The sequence below is a fragment of the Phyllobates terribilis genome, unplaced genomic scaffold, assembly GCF_046119375.1.
Source record: "Phyllobates terribilis strain yellow unplaced genomic scaffold, ASM4611937v1 Scaffold_2__4_contigs__length_985480577, whole genome shotgun sequence".
Lineage (NCBI taxonomy): Eukaryota > Metazoa > Chordata > Amphibia > Anura > Dendrobatidae > Phyllobates > Phyllobates terribilis.
In genome coordinates, this window is record NW_027362762.1 from 91,745,594 (window position 1) to 91,772,367 (window position 26,774).

The 26,774-nt window shown below is 40.1% G+C and overlaps 1 protein-coding gene across 2 annotated transcripts in view; it reads right to left on the minus strand.

Moving 5' to 3' along the window:
* Nucleotides 1–26,774, minus strand: part of SGCG (sarcoglycan gamma) — a 415,701-nt gene that overhangs the window by 274,678 nt on the left and 114,249 nt on the right. Inside the window, exon 1 of one of the 2 annotated variants that reach the window (XM_073662219.1) lies at nucleotides 10,535–10,708. The exons of the other annotated variant lie outside the window; for it this stretch is intronic. The gene's annotated coding sequence lies outside the window, so the exon portion shown is untranslated. Of the gene's footprint in view, nucleotides 1–10,534; nucleotides 10,709–26,774 lie in introns of those variants that run through there. 2 annotated transcript variants of the gene reach the window in all.

The following is a 26,774-nucleotide window of genomic DNA, read 5'->3' on the forward strand; positions in this document are numbered from 1 at the left end:
CTTCTTTTTAAAGATGAAAAGGTAAATTCCTGTAAGCCATTGACTGCCATAAATCCCATCCTTCACTATGATCCATTAAAAAAAGAAAAAAATATATGTGAATTATGATTTACTGCAGAAACTGTGACACAGAATTGTATTATATACACCGCAGCTGTTGTAGGACGTATTTTTCATGATGTCCGTTGACACAGGAGAAGCAACTAAATGTGAGGGCTTGTGCAGGTGACCATTTTAATCGGAGGAGTGCTGTCCGTGGATTTGACAGATAGAATAACATGGGTACAAGTTCTATGAGGCCATACACTTGTCCAATTTTTTCCTAGGGCCAAGTCGTCCAAGGAAAAAAAAATCACAGCATGCATGATTTGTCTCTGAGAATTGGATGGCATTTGCCAATTCAGGTCTATGGGTCCATAGAAAAAAAACAAACTGCCCTCGATTTTCTTGGACTGACATAATGGAGAGGGTGTAGAAACTTTTGTTTCTCTCCACCTCCTTTATTTCTCTCCAGCTCTGCAGGAACATAGGCTATCCCTATGTAGTGCCATTCATTTCTTGATAATTGCCACTTTCTGACATCAGAACTGTAGGTTGATTGCTAACTAATCGTCAGGTGAACAATTGTTACGCTGACACAGCCATAGGCATTTCATTGCATATTGGCCATTACAGTCATTCAACCTGGCTGGTATAGTCATTCAGCCTCTCTCAAAAATATTGGACAAAATATCTTTCCGAGAATATTCTCTCAAGGCAAGTTAAATCGTGGACACAAAAATTTCAAACATGACTGATTTCTTTTCAGAAGCTGGCGGTGGGTCATTGGTCGCTAAAACAAATATTTATTGGTAAATTTCACCCAACGAACGTTCATTATGGATAAAAATCCTGCATTTTCTTCAACTTTCATTTAGTGTTTATTGGCAAGTTTAGTTTGAAGTAAATCTGCAACTTGATTGCAAAATGTAAACGTAATGGGAATGTGTCATCAGAAAATGACCTATTGCTTTAACCAGGATTTTATATATATTTTTTAAGCAATATTGATAAGGTTTATTTTGCAATTTTCTGTATTTTTTTTTTACATTTTTCACTTTATTAAAAAAAAAACAAAAAAAAACACTGATACTTGACAAACACTTCCTGTTCTGTACAGAAGACTTTTTTCAGCAGTCTCATCATCATCACAGGCAGAATAACCATGAACAGTAACACCTCTATGTACAGTCGATCCACCAATCACAATAGATAATAGCACAGTGCACCCTCACCTCACAATGATTTTTGCCCAGATTAGAACATTCTCAGATAACACTTCTGACAAACAAATATGGGCCTGAGTCAACTGATTGCTGGTAATGACTATGTGGTTGTTGAATAGAACAGGAAGCAAAAGTCTAATATTAGGCCTAGTGCAGTGTGAAAATTGTAATAACTTCTCATTGTCTCTCTCTGTATATACAGTTGTGCTCAAAAGTTTACGTACCCCGGCAGAATGTTTCCTTTCTTGGCCTTGTTTCAGAGAATTTGAATGATAACAAAATAACTTTTTCTCCACTCATGGTTATTGGTTGGGTGAAGCCATTTATTGTCAAACTACTGTGTTTTCTCTTTTTAACCTGTGTTTTCTCTTTTTAAATCTTAATGACAACCAAAAACATCCAAATGACCCTGGTCAAAAGTTCATATACCCTGGTGATTTTGGCCTGATAACATGCACAGAATATGACACAAATGGGTTTGAATGGCTACTAAAGGTAACATCCTCACCTGTGACCTGTTTGCTTGTAATCAGTGTGTGTACATAAAAGCTGAGTGAGTTTCTGGGATCCAGGCAGACTCTTGCATCTTTCATCCAGCCACTGACGTTTCTGGATTGTCAGTCATGGGGAAAGCAAGGGAATTGTCAACGGATATACGGGAAAAGGTAGTTGAATTGTATAACACAGGAAAGGAATACAAAAAACATCCAAGGAATTGATAATGCCAGTCAGAGTTCAAACTGTGATTAACAAATGGAAAAATCAGGGGCTCTGTAAAAACCAAACCACTGTCAGGTAGACCAACAAAAATATCGGCCACAACTGCCAGGAAAATTGTTCGGGATGCAAAGAAAAACCCACAAATAACATCAGCTGAAATTCAGGACTCTCTGAAAACTAGCGGTGTGGCTGTTTCAAGATGCACAATAAGGAGGCACTTGAAGAAAAATGGGCTTTATGGTCGAGTCGCCAGAAGTAAGCCATTACTGCGCAAATGCCACAAAGTATCTCGCCTGCAATACGCCAAACAGCACAGAGACAAGACTCAAAACTTCTGGAACAAGGTATTTTCGAGTACCACAACCATAAACGCTACATTTGGAGAGAGGTCAACAAGGCCTATGATGAAAGGAACACCATTCTTACAGTAAGGCACGGAGGTGGATCGCTGATGTTTTGGGATGTGTGAGCTACAAATGCACAGGAAACTTGGTAAAAGTTGAACGAAAGATGAATGCAGCACATTATCAGCAAATACTGGAGGCAAATTTGCACTCATCAGCCCGGAAGCTGCGCATGGGACGTACTTGGGCGTTCCAACATGGCAACAATCCAAAACACAAGGCCAAGTCGACCTGTCATTGGCTACAGCAGAACAAAGTGAAAGTTCTGGAGTGGCCATCTCAGTCTCCAGACCGCAATATCATTGAGCTACTCTGAGTAGATCTAAAGCACGCAGTTCATGCTAGACAGCCCAGGAGTTTACAAGAACTGGAGGTTTTTTGCCAAGAAGAATGGGCAGCTTTACCATCTGATAAAATAAAGATCCTCATCCACAACTACCACAAAAGACTTCAAGCTGTCATTGATGTTAGAGGGGGCAATACACGGTATTAAGAACTGGGGTAGGTGAACTTTTGATCAGGCTCATTTGGATGTTTTTGGCAGTCGTTAAGATTTAAAAAGAGAAAACACAGTAGTTTGACAATAAATGGCTTCACCCAACCAATAACCATGAGTGGTGAAAAAGTTTTTTTGTTGTCATTCATATTCTCTGAAACAATGTCAAGAAAGGAAAAATTCTGCCGGGGTGTGTAAACTTTTGAGAACAACTGTTTATATACATTTATATCAGCAAAAGGAGTTTGTCTCCACTCACCAGGATAATATCTTCACTACGGGAGACATAAAGATTCCGAAGTCCAGTAAACCTGTCGGTCAAGGCAGGTAAGTATATCCAGAAATTAGCAAAAACTGGGAACTTTGTAAAAACTGTATGACTTTATTCAAAATCAATTAAAATATCATCATTATAGAGGAAAATAGACATTGACGCACTTCGACACATGCTCTACTCCTTCATTGGAGGCCAGCTATGTTTAATTAAACTGATAGGACTTGATTTGGAAAGGCACACACCTGTCTATATAAGACCTGACAGCTCACAGTGCATGTCAGACCAAATGAGAATCATGAGCTCAAAGGAACTGCCCAAGGAGCTCAGAGACAGAATTGTGGCAAGGCACAGGTTCCTAAGAGCACAATGGCCTCCATAATCCTTAAATGGAAGAAGTTTGAGACCACCAGAAGTCTTCCTAGACCTGGCCGTCCAGCCAAACTGAGCAATCATGGGAGAAGAGCCTTGGTGAGAGAGGTAAAGAAGAACCCCAAGATCACGGTGGCTGAGCTCCAGAGATGCAGTAGGGAGATGGGAGAAAGTTCCACAAAGTCAACTATCACTGCAGCCATCCACCAGTCGGGCCTTTATGGCAGAGTAGCCCGATGGAAGCCTCTCCTCAGTGCAAGACATATGAAAGCCCGCATAGAGTTTGCTCAAAAACACATGAAGGACTCCCAGACTATGAGAAATAAGATTCTCTGGCCTGATGAGACAAAAATAGAACTTTTTGGTGATAATTCTAAGCGGTATGTGTGGCGAAAACCAGGCACTGCTCATGACCTGCCCAATACAATCCCAACAGTGAAACATGGTGGTGGCAGCATCATGCTATGGGGGTGTTTTTCAGCTGCAGGGACAGGACGACTGGTTGCAATTGAAGAAAACATGAATGCGGCCAAGTACAGAGATATCCTGGATGAAAACCTCTTCCAGAGTGCTCTGGACCTCAGACTTGGCAGAAGGTTCACCTTCCAAATAGACAATGACCCTAAGCAAACATCTAAAATAACAAAGGAGAGTGGCTTCAGAACAACTCTGTGACCATTCTTGACTGGCCCAGCCAGAACCCTGACCTAAACCCAATTGAGCATCTCTGGAGAGACCTGAAAATGGCTGTCCACCAACGTTCACCATCCAACCTGACGGAACTGGAGAAGATCTGCAAGGAAGAAAGACAAAGGATCCCCAAATCCAGGTGTGAAAAACTTGTTGCATCATTCCCAAGAAGACTCATGGCTGTAGTAGCTGAAAAGGGTGCTTCTACTCAATACTGAGAAAAGGGTCTGAATACTTATGACCATGTGATATTTCAGTTTTTCTTTTTTAATAAATTTGCAAAAATTCCTACATTTCTGTTTTTTTCAGTCAAGATGGGGTGCAGAGTGTACTTTAATCAGAAAAAAAAAAACTTTTTAGAATTTACCAAATGGCTGCAATGAAACAAAGAATGAAAAATTTAAAGGGGTCTGAATACTTTCCGTACCCACTGTATATATGGTGGAAATGGTGATATGAAATACAATAAAAGTATGAAAGATGGTCTGCAGATTAGTCATTACCATGCAGTCACAGATTACCATGCTATTGTCACGGATGTGTCAGGTGTGATACACAGTCTCTCTGGATCTGGCTGTAGAAGGTCATTACAGACGCCTTCTTAATCCTTCTGCCTTTAGGACCCAGCGGCGACCTCCCTCCTGCTGCTGATTGACACATCCTTGCCTGGGAGTTAAAAACACTCAGTTTGCTCCAGGGAATCGCCGGTGATACTTCTATGTACAGGCTTGGAGCACTAGCAGTCGGCTAGCTTCTTCTCTGGTGCCCTTGGAGGACAGTTGGCGTTACTCCTCTGGTGTCTGCTCATGCTAAGTGTCTGATCCCCTTTGTTTGTCTACCTTGTTGTCTTTAGTTTGTGGTGGGGCCTGACCAGTGCTCACCCCTCCCCATCTAGGGCCAAGCTCTAGGGTCATCCAGGGTTTAGTGTCCTCCCCAGCGATAGGTGTGGAACCTATATAGGGATGGTAGTGTAGGTAGGCAGGGTGATATTAGATCTGCCTAGTGGTCTCCACTCCCCCTTTCCCTACTGTTTGGGCTTCCTCCCCCTCTTCCCTTCGTGTTGCACTTAGTCTTTCCCACACCTTGTGTGACAGCTATATGGTCTTTACTTCATGCCGCCATCTGGCCACACATGAAAATTTCCTTCAGCTTTAACAAAGAGATTAAATATTAAGATTTCTGATCATTTTAGCGATGTACTTAGGAGGCCAAACAAAACAAAACCTGGCAATTTGCCCCTTGTTACAAGTAACCTATCACCTCCATTTCACACTGATGTGGGCTGGTACAGCAACTGTATTTACAGCTATCTTTCCATACTAATTATTCTTCATGTTAAAAAAAAACAAAAAACTATGTGATACTCTCCAACCACCCACTAGGATCCAGTGCAGACCGCTCTGTTGACTGCGCTGATACATGAAGAGGAGACAAAGCATCAAAAGAGTAGGTGGCACACCCTTCAAAAATGGCTAAATTTGTGGAGGATGGTAGTTCCTTAAGAGCCAATGACTAAGCTCCTGTGGAACTGTAGTAGATAGAAAGAAGTGAGCACCAAAAACACATGTGGAAATGCTTAGATTTCTGAAGATTATTTAATATCTAGAGATTACACCGCAGTCGATGACAAATACGTAATGTTTTGGGTATAGCAATCTTCATCAGCAGTGCACGTAATAGTCACTGCATAAAGGGCAGAGTAATCCAGGGAACGAGGTGGGCTTTTCCTTAACAAGGGTGAACTAGGAAAAATCTAGTAGTCAGCAGGATTGCTGTTGCCTGTGAGTGCATACAGCGGTTAGGTGACTTAAAGAAGTGGTCCACTACTAATACATTGATGCCCTATCCATGGGATAGGGCATCAATGTCTGATCGGCCGGGGTCCGACACCTGGCACCCCCACCGATCAGCTGTTATAGGTGCCGGCAGCTGCCGGAAGTACTCGCTTGGCAGTCTAGTTGTAGTGACCGCCGCGGGGTACTGCACATCCGCCTCCCTTTGAATTGAATAGAAGGCGGATGTGTACTCTGTGGCGGCCACTACAACTAGACAGCTAAGTGAGTACTTCCGACCGCCGCCGAAACTGAAAACAGCTGATCGCCGGGGGTGCCAGGTGTCGAACCCCGGCCGATCAGAAATTGTTGTCCTATCCTATGGATAGGGCATCAATGTATTAGTAGTGGACAACCTCTTTAAGTAGCACATCAGCAAAAAAACATTAGATGAGCTCAAGTAACCTGACCGCTGCAGCCAATCACAGGCTTCAATGGTCCTGCTGCTGGTGGAATGGTGACATCTCCTCTTCCTGTGTCTGCAGCAGCCTGCGTTAGATCCAGGTGGATGCTGGTAGTTACACTCCTCAACATTGAAATTGTAATACCAAAAAGGAAAACTACGGTAATGGAATTATAGAAATTGCAGGATCACGGTACATGTTAATAATATGCAAATAATGAAAAAACGGAAACAACATTTTCAAAACATCTTGATGTAGTCAGTATCGAGTAGGAGCACCACACATAGAAATGCACCTACTAACACGCCTGGGCTGCGATCAATGAGGTTATTAAAGTGGTTATTCAAGAATGCAATAAAAAGACCCCTGTCACGTAATACAAATAGCAGCCTGTTCGAATCATGTGTCAGGACAGACAGCAGTCTGAAGAAAAACTGACAGAGGAGCTTCATCATAAGCGCACATACATGCGTGAGCAGACGAGAAGGGCTGTGACATCAGAAGAGATAAATCTTCTCCTAGGCAGACTGAGCCAAAAGGAATGAAGCTGGAAAAAAATCCTTTTGACTCAGCCGAGGAGAAGATTTATTTCTTTTCACGTCACAGCCTTTCTCCTCGGCTCACAGAGGTACGTGAGCTTATGATACAGCTTCTCTGTCAGTTGAAGCACAAGTCTTGGGAGTTGTGTTTCTTCAGAAAGCAGCTTGTCCTGTCACATAAACAAGATGGGCTGCCATTTAAATTACATGACAGGGGCCATTTTATTACATTCTTGGAGACCCCCTTTAATAATTGAGGAATGTTCTGCCACTTGGGCGCGCAAATCATCAATGTTGAAGAGTTTATTTTTAAAAGCTCCAAGCCCTTGTGGAAATTTCATTTTTGCCCGGATAATTCAAGTAAGTAAAGAATTTATTGATAATGGAAATTGGTTCTAGCTATTTTGGAACCAAAAAAATGTGATATTTGCCCTACAGTCTGACACTATTGCAGAGGCCCCTTGGTGAATTTCAATGTGATGATATCATCCAATTATACAGTTGCTGCTGCTTTCACAAGGACATCATTATGCCATAACAGGCTAAATTACCTTCTAAAATGCAAGAACTTAATTCCACCTTTAATAAATAACTTTATGGACTTCATCAGTTAACTTGCTACTTCTACTTCCTAGATCAAAGAAATTCACCATCATACACTCATATGTCACATTGGTCATTGATGTAAGTAATCATGATACAACTTCCATTTCTGGTTTCTGATGTCTTTCTCTCTGCACTAGGTACTGTATAGTAATAATACCATGTGTTTCCTGAGTACTGGATGCCAAGAAATGCAGCACTAACAAACAAACCAATATATATGAATCCTCAAGCTACACCCCTGGGCAGTAGAGTTACTTGGGGACAATTTTGAAAATGGTCATGGTTTATGCTCCCACCAACTCCTCCATTAGGCATTTTTTCATCTCTAGATGTACTGTAATATAGTATTCCAGAGAACTGCAGAATTTGCTAATGCCGATTCCTTGTACAGGCACTTATAATGGATCTCGAAGCCTGTTGTAAGAGATGAGCTGTAATACAGAACATTCAAGTACAATAAATTACATTGTCCTCTGAAAGTAGTAGCCAACAATTAAATTGTTCCCTTTCAAAAAATCCTGATCCTCAGGGGCAGTTTGTTGTATGAAAACCAACTGCACTTTACTCATCCTCCCCGGGTCCAGCGAGGAGTTTCTTCTGCTTTCTGGCATCAGTTATTGGCTGCCATGCTGACTTGACATTGACAGTGATGCGACCAATTTGTGAGCTTGACGGCTCTAAGTGGGAGCGCTCTACCTGCACTGGCAGAGACACTGATCTCAGTCATTGGTTGCAGCGTTGTTGACGTGACATCAGTGTGGCAGCAAATAACTGGCACCAGGAGCAGCGACAGAGATTCAGCATGGGACCAAGGAAGGGTGAGCAAAGCATTTTTTTTGTTTATATTTATAACAAACTGCGCTCAGGGACTGGGATTTTCTGAAAGGTGACAACCCTTTGATGAAAGTAAAGCAGAGAACAAACACTTATGTGTGCTGTGATACTAAATACACACATATAGCCTTCTGTTTCGCTAACTTGGAGGCCCCACATAGTAGGACCATGCCACTGAGGTTCCCCAGCTGGGGCGTAACTAAGGTTGATGCAGAGGTTGTATTCGCATGTGGACCTTGGAGCTTATGGCGCCCAAAAGGTCCTTTACCCTACAGGAGAAGAACAGCTCTATTAAAGACTCTTGACAGTTGGGGGCCCTGTTGAAGATTTGGACTGGGGCCAACAAGCTACAAGCTACACCGTTGCTCCCAAGCTAAATTTAATTTAAAAAAATCTGATTTATATATCACTAAGTAATGGAGGATGTGTGGCTTAAGTAACGACAAGACTCCTCGCTATCCTTAGTTTGTCTGGTGGCTGGGAAGATTTCTACAAATCCACAGAAAAAATCTAGAGATGATAAATGCTGGAACTCTAGAATGCAGCCTCAGAGATGGTGGAAAGACTGCGGTCAGGTTAAGAAGTTTTATAACTTAGTCTGCTGTATTAATTCGATTTTTTTCTAAAAATACATTTAGGTTCAGAATGGGGACCTTCACATTTGTTTGGGTCACACATATGGGTCATCCCTTCTGATGAATCCAATTTTTAGCACCAGGTTAATATTTTTAGTTGATCTTTATTACAGTTTTATGGCTGTGCCATTTGTGACCATTATGTGACAGAACTGTCTTCGGCATGAACTTAGTTATTCTGTTTTGAAGACAGATGTGAACGTGGCCTTAGTAATGTTTAAGTAAAATAGAAAAAAAAATCCAAAAAACCAATCAACAAATTCTAAAAAATATATAGTTACAGACTAAGGACCGATCTATCCCACCACCTCTGGTGCCCCTCATTGGCCTGGAAGACGGCATTTACACTGGGTGATATAGGGCCGTATTTGTATGCGGTTCTCCAGATAAGTACTGCCGGCTCTTGGGGAAGAAGTGGCGACAGGTCTTCATTAAAGGGGTTGTGTGAGAATGAGGCAATAATAATAGAAGTAGAAATACAGTGTAATATATATATATATACACACACATACACACACACACACATACACATAACAAATTCCCCTTCTAACTCTTTATCAACTAAGGAATATTTAATTTTTGCCCTTTCATTTTTCCTCCACTTCTTCCAAGAGCCAAAACCTTTTTCATTATTCATCGAGATAGCTGTAGAGTTTGTTTTTTTGCTGGATGAGTTGCAGTTTTAGAGCCCTCTATTTATTTGACCTAATAAAGGTTTGAAAACGGGAAAAAAAAATTCCAAGTGCGGTGAAATGGTGAAAATAAACACATTTCCGCCGAAGTTTTTGGATTTTGCTTTCACATTGATCATTGCACGGTAATTATGACCTGGCAACCTAATTCTTCAGGTCAGCACGAAAACGGCCATTTAAGGTATTTTATTATATTTCAGTAGTTAAAAAAATTCATTACTTTGTACAAAAAAAAGAATTGGTATGTACTGCCATTTTCTGAAAGCCATTTTTTAATTTTCTCATCGATGGGCTTGTTTTTCGTGTGACTTACATATGTGGCTATACTACAAGATGTTTTAGTTTTAGGTAAAAAAATAAATAAATAAACAATCGTTAAATATACTTAAAAAAAAGTATGATTCTTGCTGCAATTACAACTCCTAGACCATACTGATACATGTAGTTCAACAACAGCTGGCGGCACAAACACTCATGTATATGGATACAGTATAATATTCCAGAATAAGACACAATATACCATTCCATGCAGGAATATTTTATACTAATGAAGCCTAAGGCTATGTTCCCGTGAGTTTTTGATGCTCCAGATTTTCTGCACCCATTAAGTAAAATAGGTTACTTGCAGTTTTTTTTTTAAAAAACGCAGCATAAAAAAAACTCAAAAACTCATTGTGCGAATGTAGCCTAAATCTAAAAAACCTCATAACACAATACTATATATTTAGACTACATATAAAAGGCAATGAAGTTAATATAAAGGTAACTAACCTCTGGTTTCTGTAACAGATCGTATTGATAAAAAACAAAGTTTAGTAAAGTTTAACGCAGACAGAGTTTCTGTCTTGAAGATCTCCTCCGCCTCCAGACCGGGAGTGGAAGATATTTTAAGACAGGCCAAATATCAGAGAGGGAAAATGCATTCACATGTTTGGCTGTGTCGCACATTCCAGCCCACTGCAGCCACATACTCTGCTAATTTTACTCCGTCGTAGAGTAGCTGACTCCTTCGCTCTGCATCTACAAGCCTCTAGAAGAATAAAGAAAAGGAAATGACAGCCGACGTCAGACTCACTGATGCAAATGCATTTTGCTACACAAAGAACATTAAAAAAAATGTTTCAAGAGTCAGCGGAGAGACGGCCACTGGAAAATGAATTTTGTAAGATCGTAATAAATGCGGGTTTCTAAAATACACAAGGCTCTCTGCAAATCTGGGAGAGGAGTTTGACATAGGCAAAAGGGACTTGTCTGAACAAAAGGGAAGACAAGCAAACAGAAAGGGTTGAGATATACTGACAATTTTTTTTGAGGCAAAAAGAAAAACCAAGATAATTGTTTTTTTTAAGAAGTTTCATCTTTTTTATAACTTTTGACTTGACAGTGTCAAGTTTGGAGCAAGTTTAATGAGGAATCTGAATAAAAAAGGGACAACTACTTTTCTTCCATTGGAAGGTTATTAAAACTTGTTGGAAATAAAAAACGTCCTGTATGAACAGAAATGTGGATTTCCCATTGACGTCAATAGGAAGCGTATTTAGCCCTAAGCCTGTTTTCACGCCTTCCTGACCAGGCCAAATTTTATAACTCTGACCAGTGTCACTTTATGTGGTAATGACCCTGGAAGGCTTCAACGTATCCCAGTGATTCTGAAAATGTTTTTTCGCGACATATTGTACTTTATAGTAGTGGTAAATTTAGGTCGATATTTTTTTGCTTTTAATTGTGAAAATATCGTAATTTTGGCTAAAATGTTTAAAATTTAGCAATTTTCAAACTTTTAATTTTTATTCCCTTAAACCAACCAGATAGTTTTACCACATAAAATAGATAATAAATAACATTTGCCACATGTATACTTTACATCAGAGTAATTTTTGACATAATTCTTTTCTTAGGAAGTTAAAAGGGTTAAGAGTTTATCAGCAATTTCTAATTTTTCTAACAACATTTACAAAACAAATTATTTTTTAGGGACCACATAACATTTGAAGTGACTTTGAGGGGCCTATATGACAGAAAATACCCAAAAGTGACACTATTTTAATAACGGCACCCATCAAAGTGCTCAAAACCACATTCAAGAAGTTTAATAACTCTTCATGTGCTTCACAGGAATTAAAGCAATACGGAGGGAAAAAATGTAAATTTTAATATTTCCCACAAAAATGCTTCTTTTGCCCAAATTTTTCGAAAGGACCATAAAGTGGACCATAGAATTTGTTGTGAAATTTCTCCTGAGTACACCAACCATATGTGGTGGACAAACTACTGTTTTGGCACACAGCAGGGCTCGGAAGGGAAGGAGCGCCAATTGACTTTTGGAGTACAAAATTGACTCAAATAGATAGCGGACACCATGTCGTGTTTGCAGAGCCCCCATCAAGTGACCCCATTTTGGAAACTACACCCCTCAAGGAACTTATTTAGATGTATGGTGAGCACCTTAAACCCACAAGGGCTTCACAGAATTTGATACTGTTGAGCCGTGAAAATGAAAAATACATTTTTCCAGCTAAAAATATTGCTCCATCCCCAAATTTTTCATTTTCACAAGGGTAAATATGAAAATAAACAATACAATTTGTTGTGAAATTTCTCCTGAGTACACCGATACCCCATATGTGGCTTAAAACTACTGTTTAGGCACAAGGCAGGGCTTGGAGTGCCAATTGAATTCTGGAACACAATTTTGGCTAGAAAAAGAACCAAAATAAGTCAGCTCACCCACAATTTTGGCTGGATTAGATTGTGGGTGCCATGTCACATTTGAAGAGCCCTTGACATGCCAAAGTAGTGAAAACCCCAACAAGTGACCCGATTTTGGAAACTACACCTCTTGAGGAATTTGTAGTGAGCATTTTTAAGCATGAGGTGATTCACAGAATATATAACATTGTGCTGAGTCAATGGAAAATTCCCATTTTCCACTAAACTGTTACTTTGCCCCAAGTTTTTAATTTTCAAAAGGGATAATAGTAGAAATTGAACAGTACAATTTCTTACTCAATTTCTCCTGAGTGCGCTAAATAACCCATATGTGGTCAAAAACTACTCTTGAGGCACGTTGCAAAGCTTGTAAGGGATGAAACGCCAAATTGGGGTTCAGACGTTGCTAGAATTGTTTGAGGATGCCCTGTCACATTGTGGCAGAGTCCCTGAAGTGCCAAATCAGCGGAACCCCCATAAGTGACACCATTTTACAAACTACACCTCTCACTGAATTCATCTAAGGGTGCAGTGATCATATTGACACTACGGGTGTGTCAAAGAACTTTATACCATTGGGCAGTGAAGAAAAAATAATTACATTTTTACCACTAAAATGTAGTTTTAGCCCCAGATTTTTAATTTTTAAAAGGGCTAATAGGAAAAAAAGTACCTCACAGTTTGTTGTGCAAATTCTCCCGAGTGCGCCAATACCCCTACACGTAATCGGGAAATACTTTTCAGGCACAGTGGAAAGCTCAGAAGAAAAGGAGCGCTATATTGTAGTACAGACTGTACAGTTATGGTTTGCGGGTGCTATTACCCACTGGAAGAGTCCCTGATATGCCAGAACAGCAGAACCCCCCGTAAGTGACCCCATTTTACAAACTACACCTCTCAATTAATTCATCTAAGGATGCAGTGATCATATTGACACCACGGTTGTGTCACAGAATTTTAGACCATTGGGCAGTGGAGAAAAAATAATTAAATTTTTACCAGAAAAATGTTGTTTTAGCCCCAGATTTTACATTTTACAATGGGGAAATGGGGAAAAATGGCACCAAAATTTGTCATACAATTTCTGCTGTGGAAATACCCCATATATACAGTACTACTTAGCCAGATGGTGAGACTCAGGAGGGACAGAATGCTATTTGACTCCTGGAGCACAGATTTTCCTAGAATAGTTTGTGGACTCCATATACAGAGCCCCTAAGTGGAAGAAGATCAAAATCCCCCCTCAAGTGACCCACCTTTGGAAATTATACCCTTTTGGGAATTCATTTACAGGTGCAGTGACTCAATGGGCTTTTTCCAGATACAAGCAGCAGTGGATGCTGCCGAGTGAAAATTGCAAATCTGCTATTGTAGTGCCCAGTACATTATGCCCAGCTCGTGCTTCTGGAGACATGCATCCATAAATTAAGAGGGCTCTCATTGCTACAGAAATGCCAAACATGTAGATGCTAAATGTGGTTTAGGCACACTGGGGTTCAGACGGGAAGGGCGGCATTTGGATTTGGGAGTGCAGAATTAGCTGAATTTCTTTTGGAGGGAGCTATTTCACTTTTCCAGAGCCTTTGTGTTACCAATAATGTCTAAGTCCCTATATTTCTGATAACAGATGACAGACCTGAGTGGGGTCTTTTTTTGTGGGTTGAGGTGAAGCTCTTATTGGGAACATTTTACATAACATTTTGGATCACATTTATCCCGTGCTCTACGCTGAGCACTTACATCGGGATTTCCATCTAAATCTCCGAACGACGAGATTCAGATGAAACCTCTGATGGATCCAATTACTATAATGCAGCAGAGTGGCTCTGGCCTCTATTCACTGGTGTCCTTCATTTCAGACGTGCGCAAAACTAAGGTGGATCGCACTTTTATGCACTCCTAAAAAGACGGACAACGCTGGATCACAGGCCTCCACCTGCCTCATTATAGGGAATCTTCTGCCGGGGGTTCCGTCTGAATCACATATATTTCATAGATTTGGATGGAAACCCCGGTGCAAGTGCTCAGCGCAGAGCGCAGGATAAATGTAAGCCGAGCCTTACTGCGATCTTTGGGAGGAAGAATAAACAAATGAACAGCAGGTGAACAATTGGTTTTATTTATTTTTTACGCCATTCCTCGTGTGGTATAAGTGATTAGACGACTTCATTCTTTGGATCTGTGCGATTACAGCGATACCTGATTTATAGCGTTTTTTTTTTTTTGCTTGGCTGCTGTCACACACTAAAAGACACTATTTGCAAAGCCATATTTTGAGAGCTATAATTTTTCTATATTTCTGCTGACAGTCATGTGAGGGCTTGTTTTTTGCAGAAGGAGTTAACATTTTTATTGGTACCATTTATGGGCACATAACATTTTTTGATTGCTTTCTATTCTGAATTTTGGAAGGCAGATTGAACAAAAACCAGCAGTTCAGGAATTATTTTTATGGATTTTTTTCTATGCTGTTCCACGTGTGGTAAAATTGATCAGGCAGCTTTATTCTTTGGGTCAGTATAATTAAAACAATACATTTATATAATTTTTTTTAATGTTTTGCCGCTTTTACACAATAAAAACTATTTTATAGAATTTTTTTTTTTTTTGCATCGCTTTATCCTGAGAGCTATAACTTTTTTTTTCTCCACTTGCTCGTTTATTGTGGGATGGCGTTTTTTTTTTTTAGCAATATCAGGTTTATTTACATGTGTTTTTGATTGACTTTTATTTCACTTTCTGTTCAGTGGTATGGTGAAAAAGCACAGTTTTTTTGCTTAGTTTTTTCTTTGTTTGTTTTTACGGTGTTAACTTAAGGGGTTAACAAGAGTAACAGTTGTATAGATCAGGTCGTTCCGGACGCGCCGATAAAAAAATATATGGACTTTTTTTGTTTATTTTTGCTTTACATAAAAATGCGTAATTTATAAGTAGAATATTTTTTTCATTTATTTTTATTATTTTGTGATTTTTAAAAAAAATATTTTTACAATTTCCTTTTACTTTTTTACTTAGTTTCTCTATGGGATGTTAGCCTAAAAGTTAAGTGCCCATGATGCAGAAATGCTGCAGTTTTTTTCCGCATCTCCCTGACAGGTAGAAGCGTTTGTCAAGCGTTTTTGCATGCATTTCTGCATGCGGGTTATCGAGCACTTTTCCTAGCGATTTTAGCATCACTTGGAAAAGTGCTTGACAACTTGGTCACACTATATAAATCCATGCAACCGGCATGGATTTATATAGTGTGACAAAATTAATAGTTAAAAAAAAGAATAAAAATGGTAAAAAATAAACATTATACTCACCTTCTGATGTCCCCCGGTCTCCTGTACAGCTCGCAGTGGTGTAAAAGTACCTTTCATGACGTAATTTAGTCAAGTGACAGGTCACGCGACCACCGACGTCAGCAGTCGCGTGACCTGTCACATCACTAAATGACGTCATGAAAGGTCCTTTTAGACCATCGCGAGCCACCAAGGAGCCAGGACGCATCGCTGAGGAGACCAGGGGTCATCGGAAGGTAAGTATAATGTTTATTTTTTATTTTAAAATCTTTTTTTAACAGGTACTATGGTACCCGGGTCTGGAGGAGAGTCTCCTCTTCTCCAGACCCGGGTACCATCCGCACATTGAATCGCTTAATATCCGCATGTGCACATGTAGTCATGCGGATATTAAGCGATTCAATGCAAGTCATTGGCGGCAATTACGCGGCGTGTCCGCAAAAATAATGGACATGCTGCGGATTTTTCCGCAATGATAATCCGCAGCTGAAATTTCCGCAGCATGTGCACAGCACATGCGGATTATCATTGGGGACCATTGGGCATGCATTACCAAGTGTTTTTTAAGCGTTTTTGCTGCGGAAATTCAGCGGCAAAAACGCTTGAAAAACGCATAGTGGGCACGAAGCCTTAGCATTCTAATCGCTGGTATAATGCATTGCAATGCAGTGCATTATAACTGTCTGAGCTGCACTGACAGAATCCTCTTAGACCATGCTCTCCACATGGTCTAACAGGCTTTCAGTAGCTGGCAGACCCGAACGTCATCATGACAACCTCTAGTTGCCATGACGAAGATCGGGCCCTCGCGATGAAGTCCTAATTGTTGCAATTCATATAGATCTTGGCATATAGGGGGTAAAAGAGCTGGAGGCGCTGCGGGCACCCCTCCTGCTTGTGAGAGCAGGGGCTCGACTTTCAAGTAAGCTGAGCTCCCGGCGGTGATTGTGTGGGCACAGCTCCAGTGCCACACACGATCGCCATAACAACCTATATGTCATCGGTCGGGAACCCCTACGTCAAATGTCGTGAAGGGGTTAAACAGTAATTGTCGTTTTCATTCTTAATTCATAAATCAATATTACATATGAAAATAAGCAACTGTTATATAAATCTTAGCAGAGAAATCTGCTTTTTTCTCCTCCTGGACTGATTTTTCGCTCTCAATTCATAGGTAAAATCTGTAGAATGTGCATTCAATAAAGTCAGATTTTTAATAATACTGAGATAGGAGAAGACAGTTGATGCTTAGAACATTCTATGAAGAAAAGAGGGGGGGTGGGAGGAGAAAAGAGCTAGAGGCCGACACAGACATTCGACTAACTTCTGAAACGACACCAACTGCCATCTCCTATCTCAGTAATGGGAAAAACTGTGTTCTGAAAACAGATTTTACACGTTAAGTGAGAACTTTGACAGTGAATGATTGGCCCTGGCAGGGAAAGAAGCATAATTTTCTATAAAGACATATTATAAAGTTTCTTATTAAATAAAATGGTGGTTATTTTTTAATAAATAAAATAAAAACTCTGCCATGTGTGGGAGATTAGACACCTGTGGACGCTTTCCAAGGATGTTAATTCATGTCCTAATGCGCAAAGGGGTTAAATAATATTTGAAGCAGTTTTTGGGGTGGATTTCATTCAAAATCTACATAAAAAAACTCAGTGTGAACGTCCATTTAAACTTGCACATTAAAGTCCCAGAAGATCCTACAACAGCCCCAGACTCCAACATGATAAAAAGCCCCAAAGGTTCAGCAGAAGACAACCCCATTTGGAAGTTGTTTTCGAGCAACTCACTTTCCCCAGAATTTATTTCTTATAGAATCATTCATAAGAAATAGACTTGAATGGGACATAAACTGCCCAAAACGGCCACTAAACAATATACAAAGCTGCTGTCTCTCGTTCCCAACATTGTCTACATCCGGCAGATGCCAATGCAGATTGCAGATGATCGGCAGGGGTGACGGGTGTTGGACCATCACCAGTCCGTTACTGATGACTAATCCTGTGGATAGGTCTTCAATTGTTTAATCCCAGAAAGACTCTTTTGGGCGCATGTTTGAAATCCATAGGTTGATTCTCTACAATACATTACTATAGAATTGTAGGTTCTACATGTCTATGGTAACGATTTGGCACAATTTTGTTCTTTGCAAATTTCGTTCTCTTCTGTGTGAATTCAACTGAAATATGGTGACACTGAATCACTTCTCGCAGGCAAGCCAAAAGTCAGGGTAGTCAAGGAGTCCGAGGTCAAAAGCCAGGAGGGTACATCATAAACAGAGGGAAGAGACAAAGGCGTAGTCAGGTAACGTTCCGAGGTCAGAATACGATGAGGAAAGCGGATCAGGAGAAAGGGCGCAGGCAAAACGAATGGTCAGAATGAGGTCCAAGGTCAAACAGCAAAAAGATGCACAAGCAAAACACAAGGCACAGAGATACAAACCACACATGACTGAATGTAAGTCTGGCATGGATCTGGGAGTGACTGCCCAACTAAGTAGTGGGTTAATCACCTGGGACAGGGAATGCCTGAAGGCAGCCCATAACCTCCCAGTGTCAGATTGGCCGGCTGAGCCGTCAATCAAAACACGGACAGCTCATCACGCCCTTGCACCAGACTGGAGGACTGAGCTGTCAAAGTACTGACCGCTTAAGCATGCCCCAGCCCCAGATAGGACGGCTGAGCTGTCAATAACTGCCTCCAGGCCACATTAAGGTGAGGAATCATGGCAAATAATCTTCTAATGCTTCCAAAAGAAATTGGAGTCATATAGAGGTGCAGTAGGGCCATGTTGACTTGCTCCGTATTACTGCTCTGTACAACTCCTCAGCATCCTTTTCTTTGTTTCTGTTTTGACAAATATTTTCCCATTGATAGAGCGTGAAAAATATACAAAGATCTAAGGTTAAGCAAGAACATAGCAATACAGTAAATCATGAGCCGTGGGAGGCTGAATGGGAAAAGACATCATGCAGATATTACGCAGATATTTGAAAACCTATAAAAAGATCTCTAAGTTATTTATATCCTGGGCTATGCAATATATATGTAAACCTAGCCCTGAATATATAACGGTGGGACGCTATCACAGGAGCAAAATAATGTGTTTGTGCATCCTTTATTAACTAATGCAGCTGCCGCTAGCTTAATAATGAAGGTAAGTCTGTGTGACGGAGAACCCGAATAAGCAAAATTAGAGATCTTGTCCAGTACCTGTGAAAAATGTTATTTTCTCCTGTATCCAATCTTAAAACATTTTTGGCTCAGTGCTGATCCACTGGACTGCCTTCTCATTTTTTCAGTACCGAGGATCCTCAAATTTGATCCAATTTCAGATTTCATTTGATTTGACATTTGATCTTAATTCATAAATAATGTGATAAACAATTTGCAAATCACTCTATTTAAAAAGCATGGTGTCTTATTCCCCGAAAAATTACTCCAAAGTCACTGTATGTCTCCCCTCTGTATAATATGCTCTCCAGTGCCCGTTGTCAAATGTAATCCATCTCTAACAGTGGAGACACCAAGATGGATTAAAGGAAGTGGGTGAGGAGTCTTTGTCTCTCAACAGGAAGTAGAGGGAGGGTTTTTGTCTCTCTGCTCCTGCTCTCCTTCCTGTCAAATTGCATACCGGCATAACAAATAGACAGGCTTTCAGAGCATGGAAGTCCTGGACCAAGGTAGGAGCAATGCATGCTGGATGTCATGCTTCTGGATGAGAACCCTTGATTCTGTGTTCTGTGGTCAGCGCCTCTTTCCTTTGAGCCACAACAGATATACCTTTTCTTTGGGTGTTTTAGTTCTGTTATCTTTGTTTCTGTCAGTTTTGGGTAACAGACTTTTTTTATTTACTCTGTTTGTCTGTCCTATCACCTTTCAGGTGCATCTTTAAAAACCTTTCCTTACTTTTGTTTCCTGCTGGTGATAGACTTTGTTGGATTCATTCACTTTGCTTTAGTTTGTGTTGGTTGCAGTTGTTTTGTGTGTGATTCCTTTACTCCTTAGGGAACTGCTACTCTAGCAATTCTAGGAGCTGCTAAGGACATTCAGGGTAAGCCGCCGTTGAATGGGGGCACCATTACATTATCTTAAGGTATAAACCTCTGCGGTCAGCCTGGGACAGACAAGAGTTTTTTCCTAGTCTGAATAGGTACCTGTCAGGTTCAGGTATTTGTCTACCTGGTTTGTATGTTATCCGTGTGAATGTGCTTTGGCAGTCATAACACTGGATAGTGATGGAAAGATAGTTCATGCACCTACAATGCTGATGAAGAGGAAACATCTACTCAAAAAGAGAGAATGACAAATTACAGAGCATGAGAATTTTGACAGTTCCTGGAAATATTAGATTGTTATGTGGACAAAAGCAATTGTGGGATGAGTAGAGCAGGACCTCCTTTTCTACAGGCTTAGGACAGGTTAGTTATTGAGAGTATTTTAAAGATGTTTCTCTTAACTTTTTTTTTAAAGTTACCAGAAGCTAGAGATAGTTGGAAAAGAAAGAAAGAAGCAATACTTCTGTTACAGTACCACTGGAATTTGCTCTTCCACGGCTCCAGCATTGGTGCTCCGATGGTCCATGTCAGACCGGAAATGATGACCACCACTCACCTAACCACTAAAGCCACTTACTGGCTGCAGGTCAAATATGTCATGGATTAGAAAAATATGGCCGCTTTTTTCCATAAAAATCACCACTCCTGTCCATGGGATGTGTCCAATATTGTAGCTCGGTTCCACTGTAAGGCTATGTGCCCACGATGCAGAAATGCTGCATAGTTTTTCTGCTTCTCCCTGGCAGGAAAAACGCATGCGGTTTTTCCCGCCAGGTAGAAGCATTTGTCAAGCGTTTTTGCATGCATTTCTGCATGCGGGTTATCAAACGCTTTTAGCATCACTTGGAAAAGTGCTTGACAACTTGTTCACACTATATAAATCCATGCAACCGGCATGGATTTATAGTAGTGTGACCAAGTTAGTTAAAAAAAAAAAGAAAAAAGAATAAGAATGATAAAAAATAATAAAAAAAAAAGATTATACTCACCTTCCGATGTCCTCCCGGTGTTTTCTCCGCTGCGTCCGATGTCTTGGGCGGCTCGCGGTGGTGTGAAGGACCTGCGGTGACATCATTGAGTCATGTGACAGGTCATGTGACCCATACACCAGACCAGACGGAGGGGAGAAAACACCGGGAGGACATTGGAAGGTAAGTATAATCTTTTTTTTTTATTTTAAATTCTTTTTTAACAGGTTTTATGGTACCCGGGTCTGGATATTGAACCGTGTGATATCCTCATGTACAGATGCAGTGACGGGGATGTCACGCGGTCCAATGCAAGTCAATGGCGGCGATTACGCTGCATGTCCGCAAAATTCATGGTCATGCTTCGGATTTTTCCGTAATGATAATCCGCAGCGGAAATTTCCGCAGCTTGTGCACAGTACATGCGGATTATCATTGGGGACCATTAGGAATGTATTACCAAGCATTTTTTAAGTGTTTTCGCTGCGGAAATTCCACGGCAAAAATGCTTGAAAAACGCATAGTGGGCATGCAGCCTGAATAAATCTGGGCTGCAGCACCACACACAATCCCTGCTCATGTCTAATACAGTTTTTCTCCCTCAATGTTTACTACTGGCAAATATACTCCTTTATAAGAAAAGGATACAATTTGTAACAAGATGTGAGAAACTAAGGGTTCGATTCATTACTGCATCTGCAATGGGGTTTTTTTTTTGTCTAGTTTTTAGTGGTTTTTGCTCATTTTTCATTTGCATCCAATTCTTTTTTTTTTTTTTTTAAATCTGCACCTTCTTTAAAGTCTATTTCCTATGTGTTCGCTTGGTTTTGTTTGCCATTGTGGTTTTGTTTGCCATTGTGGATGAAGTTTGGTGTTTTCAGATGTGACTTTTTTAAAAAAGTTGCATAACTTTTGCGCAATGTATTCCAGTGTCCTCCTGGAGTGATTTTAGCGGAACACACATATTTTTGTCCTCAAAAGTTGCAAAACCAGTTAGGGATAAAGAAAATTTTTGATTTTGTGCAAAATTCATAAATCAAGTGGGCCTATTTGAAGAATTTGGTGCAAAAAAATTTCAATGAATGCAAGATAAAGAAGAAGTGACTTAAAAAACCCTGCAAATGATGAATCGTTCCACTAAGACTGAAATAAGTGTTATTGAAAATTTGAAGTTTTTCCCTAGCGCCAACTAAAGTAAGCCAAATTTCCCTCAAGTTTCTTCTAATTTTAACAAATTGATTTCTATCGGAGGTGGGCATATCATTGGTACAACTTGTACAGCCACAGAGGGGACCAAGGCGTAAGAGGCCCCACTTCCACCTCCAGAGCAGGTAGAGTTGTGCATTATGATGAGTTATTGGACTGCAAAACCGCCCAAATATTGTTCTTGCACAGGGGCCCTCTTCTGTCTGTGTTCGCCATTGATTTAAAAAAAAAAAAAAAAAAAAACTTTCCTAATGACCTTACCAGAATATTTGCAATACTTGCAAACTAAGTTTTTTCTACAGCAAAAGTAAGCAATGCATCTGCTCTACAGATAAAACACTAACACAATGCAAACAATACAGTAAAATGTATGTTATCCCCGGCCAGGGGAAGAAGTCTCTTTTCACCAATTAAGGCTATAACCAGAGCACTGTGAGCTCCGCAGGAACGTCTAGTTACTTACAATACAAGCCAGGGTGCTCTATTAAGCCAACCTCACGCAGATTTTTCAGGCAAGTTCAGCCAGTTAGGGATCCTCTGATTAATCGCAGATCGCATTTTATATGATAAACGAATAACGAAAAATGCAGAGAAAGAAGTTTCACAAGTTCAGTTCATGATTGCGGTAAAACAAAAGGATAAAGTACTGGAAGCTGCATGAAGCTACTTGGGTTTTTGAAAAACTTTATTTTTTTCCAGTAATAAGGAAAATAATTTGGAATAGAGATGTAGCATATAATAAATGATCTCCTTATGGGTCATATGTAAAGCAGTATTATTGAGAACTAGATTGTGAGCCCCAATGGGGACAGTGATGATGATGTCTGTAAAGCGCTGTGGAATTAATGGCGCTATATAAGTAAGTAAAATAAAAAATAAGTAAACAAATGTGTGTTATACTGACTTAAATTATGGATGAACGAATCTCTCGAAATTGAAATTGTAGATGATGCTCCAAGCAGGTCCTCTCCTCAGTCACTACCTAAAGCACCAGCTCTGGCTCTGGTGTTCTCTTCACTATTGACTAGGGATGATTGGACCTGTGGAAGTTGGGGTTCTGGTACCTGACCAGAACTTTACTCCAAAGTTCGGTTTGGGTACCAGAACTGTACCTAAACTTGGACCAGAACCTGAACCTCATTGTAAACAATGGGGACCCGAACATTTGAGCTGGAAAATTCTCTCTATCTCGTTCCTTTCCCTGGAACTGCGGACATTGCAATGGATTTCCGGGAGTTCGTGTTCCGCGTTTGGCACTGGACACTAACTGTTCGGTATGAACCTGTTCGGGTTCGCTCATCTCTACTCTTGACGCATGTTATGACATCATGAAATGTGTCATCCTATGTGGTAACCTTGCACTATGAAGGGTAAAGAGAAGACCTTAGAAAGCAAGCAGAGACCCAGCGGGAAGCTAAGTGAAGGGCGGGCGCGAGTACAAAATATTATTTTTAATGCCTTCCTAGTCCATATGAAGCCAACAAAATGACAGCCACTTGGTCGCCATTCTTCTGGACTTGCACAAATGGAATCCCAAGAAATTCAAATTTACTAGAATCTGTGAATTTTGAGTAATTCTAAGCAAATTTGATTAATTTGGAACGGATTCCCTCATTATCACTATATACCCATACCTTATATTGTATATCTCCATGTTCATTTGTTTTCATATGTATGGATGTGTCCTTCCTTAATCGACATATCCTAAGATGACTGGTACGAAATGACCAGCTTTACAAATAACAAAAATAGAAAACGTTTTTTGTTGCTCTCAACGCCTGGCATAACAATGCTTACGTTTTTCTCTAAAGCTGATCATGTAGCGCCACTCATGGCGAGATATCTGTAGTGTGAGCATAGAAATGGATATTTTGATTCTATATTGAAATATACAGAATGCATTCAAACCATGACAGACCAGCATTGTTGGTCATACATTTACAGATAGACATTGCTCATTGTGACAAAGTCTTGCCAGATGTTTACATACAGACAATGTTCATGGTGACAAAATTTTGAGAACTGTTTACTCACATTGTTTGAAGGTTCACCTCTCAAATAGTCCTATGTTTACTGTTTGATATTGTAAAACATGGAGATTTGTTTAACCTTTGTCTGCTGTTGACTTATGTGATTCTTGAGAGCTTTTGAATTGTGTGGGCTTATTGCCCTCATTGTCTGATGCTTGCCTTGCATCTATGATTCATCTAATTCCAAAGGCTGGCCACTGGAGGGCAAAGGTGAACTAGACTTACAACATAGTGCAGATCATTATACACTGTGTGCCGAATTATTAGGCAAGTTGTATTTTAGAGGATTATTTTTATTATTGATCAACAACTATGTTCTCAATCAACCCAAAAGACTCATAAATATCCAAGCTTAATATTTTTGGAAGTTCGAGTGTTTTTTTTTTAGATTTGTCTATCTTAGGAGGATATCTGTTTGTGCAGGCAACTATTACCGTGCAGAATTATTAGGCAACTTAATAAAAACCAAATATAATCCCATCTCACTTGTTTATTTTCACCAGGTAAACCAATATCCGTGCACAAAATTTAAAATTAAACATTTCTGACATGCAAAAACAAAAAAAATTTGTGATGAATATAGCCACCTTTCTTTATGATGACACTCAACAGCCTTCTATCCATAGATTCTGTCAGTTGCTTGATCTGTTTTCGATCAACATTGCATGCAGCAGCCACCACAGCCTCCCAGACACTGTTCTGAGAGGTGTACTGTTTTCCCTCCCTGTAGATCTCACATTTTATGATGGACCACAGGTTCTCTATGGGGTTCAGATCAGGTGAACAAGGGGGCCATGTCATTATTTTTTCTTCTTTTAGACCTTTACTGGCCAGCCACGCTGTGGAGTAGTTGGATGCATGTGATGGAACATTGTCCTGCATGAAAATCATATTTTTCTTGAACGATACCGACTTCTTCCTGTACCACTGCTTGAAGAAGCTGTCTTCCAGAAACTGGCAGTAGGTCTGGGAGTTGAGCTTCACTCCATCCTCAACCCGAAAAGGTCCCACAAGTTCATCTTTGATGATACCAGCCCATACCAGTACCCCACCTCCACCTTACTGGCATCTGAGTCGGAGTGGAGCTCTCTGTCCTTTACTGATCCAGCCTCTGGCCCATCCATCTGGCCCATCAAGAGTCACTCTCATTTCATCAGTCCATAAACCTTTGAAAAATCAGGCTTAAGATATTTCTTGGCCCATTCTTGACGTTTTATCTTATGTTTCTTGTGGTCGTTTTTCAGCCTTCCTTACCTTGGCCATGTCCCTGAGTATCGCACACCTTGTGCTTTTTGATACTCCAGTAACGTTGCAGCTCTGAAATATGACAAAACTGGTGGCGAATGGCATCTTGGCAGCTTCACACTAGATTTTCCTCAATTCATGGGCAGTTATTTTGCACCTTTTTTGTCCAACACGCTTCTTGCGACCCTGTTGGCTATTTACCATGAAATGCTTTTTTGTTCGGTGATCACACTTCAAAAGTTTGGAAATTTCAAGACTGCTGCATCCCTCTGCAAGACATCTCACAATTTTGGACTTTTCAGAGCCTGTCAAATCTCTCTTCTGACCCATTTTGCCAAAGGAAAGGAAGTTGCCTAATAATTAAGCACACCCTATATAGGGTGTTGATGTCATTAGTCAACTCCCCTCCTCATTACAGAGATGCACATCACCAGATTTACTTAATTGGGAGTTGGCTCTCAAGCCTATGCAGCTTGGAGTAGGACAACATGTATAAAAAGTATCATGTGATCAAAATACTAATTTGCCTAATAATTCTGCACACAGTGTATAAGGCCAGAGAAACATAGAGACAAAGACAGAAGCAGAAGCTGTGTACCTGTACTTATACGTCTACAGTGTTGTAATACCTGCATAAGCGGGGACGCCCACGCAGTGTTGTGATATTTCCAGGGGTTCTATGTCTTGGTGGTTGCTTCTCTGATATTCCAGATCAATGATTTTTAAAAATCTCCTTGGTGATGACGTGAGTATATGTACTTAACCTTTGTATGTTAATATATACAAAAGTGTATGCAATATCATAATATCATACTATTCCTTTAATTTTGCATTTTAGCTTTTAAATTAACTATTATAAATAAAACTGCATTATATCGCAAGTGGTTGCCTTCTTTAAAGCCGTATCCGAACTTGGCAAAACAGATATCTCAAGCCAACAAGAAATGTAAGCAGGGGAATATCTGAATCCATACAAAAAATAATGTGCCATTTTCTAACTTAAGGTTAACTTAAGGTTTCTAACTTAAATTCAGCCACTTCTGCATTTTTGCCACATTTTTACATGCTGCTTTTCCCATTTTATTTAAACGAGTGAAACACACTGAAAGAATTGACATGCTGCATATTTGAAAAAAAAAATGTTTTGAAGGTTCAAATCTGCAAAGAAAAAATAAGCAGCGTGTGCATGAGATTTCAGAAATCTGATTCACTTTGACGGTACTGTAAAACAATGGGTTTCCTTTTTTTGCTGAAAAAAAAACTGCGGGGGAGGAAAAAAAAAGTAATGTGTACAATATAGATTTTTATATTTTTGTCTCTTTGTGACAAGTTAAAGAAACACTTCACAATGTGCATTTTATATTTCATGGAGGAAAAAAATAGTACATTAAGGTTATAATACAGGTAAGTGAAAAATAAAAACCATGTAGTGCTATGTGATATTGTAGCACCCTGAGGATTCGGCTGCTACAGGGGTATTGCACCTCAACCCAGAGGTG